The sequence below is a fragment of the Protopterus annectens genome, chromosome 3.part1, assembly GCF_019279795.1.
Source record: "Protopterus annectens isolate FY-2018-M chromosome 3.part1, PAN1.0, whole genome shotgun sequence".
Classification (NCBI taxonomy): Eukaryota; Metazoa; Chordata; order Ceratodontiformes; family Protopteridae; genus Protopterus; species Protopterus annectens.
The window spans coordinates 57,947,630-57,954,882 of record NC_056732.1 but is presented as its reverse complement, the minus strand read 5'-3'; the positions used below and the strand labels follow the sequence as shown (position 1 = coordinate 57,954,882).

Here is a 7,253-nt window from a genome sequence, read left to right as displayed (position 1 = left end):
TTCAAAAGAGCACCTGTCATACAAAGACGTTTTCAGAAAGATCTGCCACTGCTGATAATCACTATACAAAGACATCGAGGTTGCAGGTACAGTCACAACTCTACTTTCCATTCTGCCACAGTAGCAAACCTATCACAGTAGCAGCAGGAGTTCTCATTATTTGTTTATTTTTATTTTACATTTGTTGACCGCGCTAGTCCAACTGGATACATGTCCATTTTCAGTGGAGGCTCAGGAGAAAAGCTCCAGTAACGTCATACTAAATAATAATAAACACACTGCAAACATACATAAAACATTTAATGTAAAATTTGAAAACAGTTTAAAAAAGACTAAAAAAGTAGAAAGATTTGAGAAAGGCACTTAGAGTATTACAGCATCAGATGAAGTAAAATTTAGAAAAATGACTGTATAAAAAAGTGACTAGTACAATCAAGCATGGTGAGTAGTACTCAGGAGTGACAGAGTTAGGAATTAAGAAGAAAAGGTAAGTTTAAAATTCAAATAAATAGAGAAAAAAAAACGTTTAGTCAGGGTTGTTGCAAGAGCATAGCCAGTGGTTAGACAGGAAAAGTTTTAGGTTAGTTTTAAATAGTGGGAGTGAGGTTAGGGTTGTAAGGTCTTGTGGTAGGAGATTCCATATTTTGCCAACTGAATTGGAGAATATGGTGTCTCCTGCTAAGTTATTTGATAAGGAAGTATGAATCAGCATTCTATTAGAGGAGCGTAGATTCCTCAGGTTATTGTATGGTCTTATGAGGGTAGAGAGCATTGGAGTGTTGTCGGGATGGTATAGGGCTTTGTGGGCAATTGTAAGTTGGTTAAATTGTATTAGGTGAGGTAATTCAAGCCAGCCTAGTTGTTTAAGATTCAGACAGTGATGAGTCCTGTATGGAGAGTTTGTAGCAAATCTGGCAATATTGTTATATGATGTAGCTAGTTTGTTAAGATTATGCTTAAAAAGATTGGTGTATATGGGGGAAGCATATAATAGGGTAGAGATTAAGTGGGTTCTGGCTATTGTGGTTCTGGCTTCTGGTTTCAGGAAAGATTTGATTCTATAGAGAGATCCAAGTTTTCTGTTAGTAGATTTTATTGTTGTGTTTATGTGAGTGGCAAATTTTAGTTGATTGTCCATTGTAATTCCTAGGAGTTTGGTGGTGGGGTCTGGAGAGATAAGGGTACCATTGCTGGATGTGAGTGTGAAATGAAGGGAGGGAGACAAGTAAGTGGGTGTAAAGAGCAAAAGTTTGTTTTTTTTTGGGTTAAGGAGGAGCGAAGGCTTTTTGTGTGAATAAATGAAGTTCAGTTTGGGATGAGCCAGAACAAATGATGGTTGTGTCATCTGCATACTGAATGCAGATTGAATGTGGGGTAGCGAGATGAAGGTCATTTATGAAAATGGAAAACAGTAGTGGACCTAAAACAGAGTCCTGTGAGACACCTATGGAGGTGGGGAGGAGGTCTGAAAGAAGGTTTTGCCAGAGAACTGCTTGTTTTCGGTTTTCCAGATAGGATGTAAACAGAAGCAACAAACCAATTGTTAGCTAAAATTCTTTGGTTCTTCTGAAATACAGTAGAGCTTCTTCCCTGATCAGGCAAAGTGTTTCCACCTTGATTTTAAACATAAAATTACTCATTTGAGTACTGATCTGTCCATGGCCATGTTCTCTGTACGTTTTTCCTTAATCAACAGCACTTGTGAAAACAATGTCTTTTGTTATCAGCAGTGAAAACAATGTCTTATGTTATCAGCAGCATAACGTACATTAAATTTCCACAGTCAGTAGTGCTTGTGACAGCAATGTCTTTTTTTTTTAACAACAGGTTATAAGCTGCTTCCGTGTGATTGATAGCACTTCTGAAAGCAATGCATATTTTACCCTATTAAACTACTGCATGCCGTTTCCCTGCAAATGCCTTATGTTGCTTTACCACAACCATTCAGCAAAATGCTGCTTCACTGCAATCATTTTTTTTTTTTTAATCAACAGCAAAATATTCATTGCTTTCCAACTGTCAACAGCTCTTGTCAATGTAATTGTTTATCAAAATTAAAATGCTGTTACTTTCCTACAATCATCTGAATTGACTGAATAATTGTTGATGCAACCTTGCACACTGCATGCATATGTTAATTATATTGTGCTTCTTTTGTCTTAACAGAGACATTTGCCATCTCTGCACAAAGTATGCATTTTATGTATATATATATATATATATATATATATATATATATATATATATATATATATATATATATATTTATACTATTTTGTCAGTTGAACCTTTTCTCCCTGGGCCTCTGCTGAAAATTTATTGTCCAGCTGTTCCTGCCAATTGAATGCAATAAATAAGTACATACATACATGCATTAATCAATCACATTTAGTAAACTGTTGCATGCTGCATCCCAGCAATCATTTCTGTCCACACATCTCTAACCAGTAATGTTCTAGTGTATGTTTTCCTTATGATACACCTGTCGTGATTCGCTATGGTACTGTTTCAGTTAGACTTCATTATCGATAATAATTCTTTATATGTGTTAAAATACAAGAGGTTTTTTTTTCATTACAACACATGCTGTTTGCTGTGGCTCTGGTGCCAGGTATAATGTTGACTTCTCAATCTTCAGTATACATTTTTTTATCCCTCAAGAAATATTTTCTCTGTGTGCTGCTTTTTCACAGTCAAGACCATCTGCGAAACCTATGCATTTTAATGAACAGTAAATTGTTATATGTTGTTTCTCTGAGATCAACAATTGTGGAAGCAATTCCCCAGGAATAGATGGTATTCCTGTTGAAGATTGGAAGCTAGAAGGGAAAAAAAAAAACTGAAAGATTGGTTTTATTTAACAGTATTTTAAGAGAAGCACCAACATTCACGAAGAAAGCTGTGGTGGCTGTAATACCTAAAGAGGGTAAAGATACATCAGATACAGCCTCATACAGGCCAATTTCAATCCTAAACCATGATTATAAAGTGTTTATGTCTATAACGGCTAAACGAATGGCAAAAGTGATGCCAAAATTGACAGCTATGGATCAATGTGGTTTTGTGGAGGAGAGACAAACATTTGACATTAACAGAACATTGATGATCCGGAGGGAAGCAGAATATAAGAAAATACCACCATTGTTGGTGGGTTATGATGCAGAGAAAGCATTTGACAGAGTAAGCTGGGAGTTTATGAGCAGGGCAATGGAAGCATTTGCATTCCCTAATAAAATTATACGGTTGATTAGAAGGCTATATAAGGAAACAGAGATGAAAGTGGGTGGGGTCCTCTCTGATAATTTCTGTTTGAGCAGAGGAACCAGGCAGGGGTATCCTCTTTCTCCTTTGTTATTTGTGCTATATTTAGAAGCATTAAGAAAGACAATAAGCGACTCAGAATTTCAAGGATATAATTGCTATTATAGTCAAGAAAGTCCAAGTCTACTTGCAGATGATATTATTTTATACCTGATAAAACCAGAAAAGGACATTTCAGTATTCTGGAACACTTTGAGGCAGTTTCAAATCTTTTTGGGATACAAAATTAATGACGCTATAAAAAGGCAATAGTTGCAAATTACGCACCCACACATTAATTGGTTTGGCAGTATCCATATTTATGAGGACATGATAAAATGAAGTATTTAGGCACGTGGATTACAAAGGATTCTGGTGAGGCAGCTAAGGATATGTGGGAAGAGACTAAACAAAAGATAATACAAAAACTAAGAAATTGGAAGCTCCGTTATATGGATATGGATAGCAAGATACAAGCAGTTAAAATATTTTTAGTCCCTTTAGTCTTATACACAGGTCAGGCATATTTTTATCAACCAGAAGAGAAGTTGTGAATAGCACTTAATAAAGAGCTGAAGGACTTTGGGAGGGGAAAATGGCAAGGGTCAAGTGGGATAAGCTACATTTGTTGACCATGTTAGTCCAACTGAGCTGATATAGCCCTTTTTCAGCAGAGGCTCGGTGAGAAAGGCTCCTCAAGTTTTATTTATTTATTTTACATTTGTTTACCAGGAAAGTCCGACTGGGATAAGACTCATTTTCAGCAGAGGCCTGGGGAGAAAAGCTCCACATATAGAGATTATACAAAACTTAAACAAGAAATTATACAAAACTTATACAAGAAATTATACCAAAAATATACAAATCTTATACAAGAAATTATACCAAAAATATACAAGACATACAGTACACCACAAATGACATTCTATGCTATTATAGCTGACAAGTATTATACAATCAACTGATATAATTACTTATTGTAGTGTAGATATTGTAGTTTGTCAAAGTAAGCTGAGGAAAGGTTAGTAGGGGGGAACTGGACAGAAAAGGATGAGATTAGAAATTATCTAGACATGAGGAACATCATTGATTTAGAGGTGGTCAGGGAAGAAGAAAAAAATTACAATAAAAGTAATACAAAATAATAAAGTTTCAATTGTGACAATACAAGCATAAAATGGCAAGGTTTACGTTTCCATTAACATAAGTTATGTGTAAAATATATATATACAGTTTGAATAGCTTAGCTAAGGAAGTTACAGTTAATAAGGATAATACAGGTAATACGTAAATAAGTATATAATTAAAACTGATTGACAAGTAATTGCCTAGATAAGGTGGCTAAGAGAGCTAACAAATAAACAGAAATTGAACCAGAGAGGGCAGGCAGTAGGCTGTCCTAGGAAAGGAAGACAGATTATGGAAGGCGTGTAAACTGGAATGATGAGTGACTTTTTATGCAATCTTTAGTGGCTGAGTTTTTTTGAGTGACCTAATTTCTAATGGCAGTTTGTTCCAAGATATGGTTGGATGGTAGCTGTAGAGGTTGCAACCAATTTTGTTCTTGGGTTTATAGATTTGTAGCAGGTCTTAGTCCGAGCTTTGGACAGTCCTAGAAGGAGTGTAAAACGAGATTAGAGGAGATAGGGAGGGACAGTATGACAGCTGATACAACAAATAGTGAATAGTCTGAAGCTGAGAGAGGAGAAGCTGGTGAGGTAATTCTACCCAGTTTAAGTTTTTTAGAGAGAGAGACAGTGATGAGATCTAAAACTTTGGTTTGCCACAAATCTGGACACTTTGTTATAGGTAGTTTCTAACTTAGTTAGGACAGATGATTTCAGGTTTGTGAAGATTTGAGAGCTAAACAATAGACTTGGTAGCAGGTAAGCATACGAGAGGGATAATTTTGCTTCGTTAGTAAGGAACTTTTTATTTCTGTAGAAGAGGCCAAGTTTTTGATGGATTTTCTTAATGCAGTTATTTACATGCGATTCAAATTTCGGTTGGTCATCTATTATGACACTTAGACGTTTTGTGTTCGGTTCATCAGTGATAGCAGCGTTATTAAGAGACTGTATAGAAAAAGTTGATTTAAGGTGGTTTAGGTTGTTGGGAAGAAAATGTAAGTTTAGTTTTTTAGGATTTGGAATAAGCTGGTTGTTAGAGAGCCAGGTTTCAACTGAGTTAAAGGATGTCTGAGTAACAGAATTTAGGTCAAGGAGAGTGTCTGTAATGGTGTGACTGTAGAGTCATCAGCATATTGGACGTGGGATGACAGAGGGCAAGAGGTATGGTGTAGATTAGCAAAGATATTGAAAAGTAATGGACCAAGAACAGATCTTTGGGGAATACCCATTTTAACAGGGTGATAAGGGGAGAGAGCAGAGAACCACTTTACTGATAGTAGTCAATCAGTGAGATAGCTAGAAAACCAGGCAACGGTAGTGGTGGAGAAGTTAAGGTTACTCAGTTTGTACAGAAGAAGGGAGTGGGAGACTGTAACAAATGCCTTAGAAAGATTTAGGCATAAGCAAGTGACATATTTATTGTTATCTCTGTCCAGAGAAATAGTGTGGATGAAGGATAGGAGGGCAGTAGTGGGGCTGGTTTTGAGCAAAAGCCATGTTATGTGGGGGTGAGTAGATTTTCTTGACTTAAGTGCTGCATGACTTGCTTGTATACACATTTTTATAATATTTTTGAGAGAGGTGAGATGATAGCAATAAGTTTGAAATTGGAGATGTTTCTGGAGTTTCCTCCTTTACGTATAGATAGAGTATAGAATTATCTCCAAATAGCGGGAACTGTTGATTCAGAGATGGAACGGTTAATCAGAATAGATACAGAAATAGTGAGAGAGTCTCCTGCTACCTGAAGGAAGTAGGGAGGCATGCTGTCTGTGGATACAGAGCAGTATTTTAGTTTGCAGAGTAGAGATTTAATGTAGCTAGTAGGTACAGGTTTAAGGGAAAAAGTGTTAGTAGGATTCAGAGTAGGAGAGAGGTCAGGGGATTTAATGTGTTAGTAGTAGAGCAGTCAGAACAGAACATCTTCCCAATGGATTCAATGAAGTAGGAACTGAAGATGGCTGAGGTTTCTTGGGGTGCATTTGTTGGGCAGGAGTTAGGAGATGAGGGGTTGCCAAGATGCAATACTTGATTTGCTGAGTGCCAATTTTTGAGGGGATTTGATCTTTGTGCAGTAGGTGAGTTATAATAGAAGTCATTTTGTCAGGTTTCTGAGTTCTTTATATTTTTGTAAGTGGATAGGAAGGTTATTTTTATCCATGTTTTCCACATCCTGTATCTGGTTTGCATCAAGGTGCAGGTAGCATTAGTTAGCCATGGGGATATGTTTGATTTAATATGTACTGTGCGGAGGGGTGCCAGTGAGTTAAGAATACTTATGAAGGCTGTGTTAAATGAGTGTACTGCTTCCTCTAGAGGGAATTTGGGTCAGAAAAGACCAGTCAATTTTGGAGAGGAGGGTATTAAGTTTCTGGGTTGAAGTTTGATAACTTGCTACATGTAATGCATCTATGTGGACTGGAGAAATGTGGAGTGAATCTAAGAACGTTTACTGGGGTGTGATCACTTGGGGAGTCGGGCAGATACAGGGTTATAATATTTAAGTTGGTCTGAGACTAATATCCAGTCAATAACAGAGCCAGAGTTGTGAGATTTGTTAGCAAGGGTGGGTGTAGATATTAAGTTGTGTAAAGCCATGCAAGCTGATACATAAGGTGGAGTTTGGTGAGCAGAGGGGTAGCCAATTTATATTTATGGCCCCAAGGAGGATGATTTAATTTTGTATGTGTTGAGAAAGGTAAAAGAGAATATTTTCCAGTAAGGGAATGTTGCCTCCTGGGGTATATAAATGGCGGCTACAGTGATTGTAATATAATTAAGTTTAAGGTTAGCTGTCAGGATTTCAGGAGGTAGAAAGGATGG

General features: G+C 36.9%; 1 protein-coding gene across 3 annotated transcripts in view; it reads right to left on the bottom strand.

Moving 5' to 3' along the window:
• NDUFAF6 (NADH:ubiquinone oxidoreductase complex assembly factor 6) overlaps nucleotides 1-7,253 on the bottom strand; it is a 583,839-nt gene that overhangs the window by 58,191 nt on the left and 518,395 nt on the right. The window lies entirely within an intron of this gene.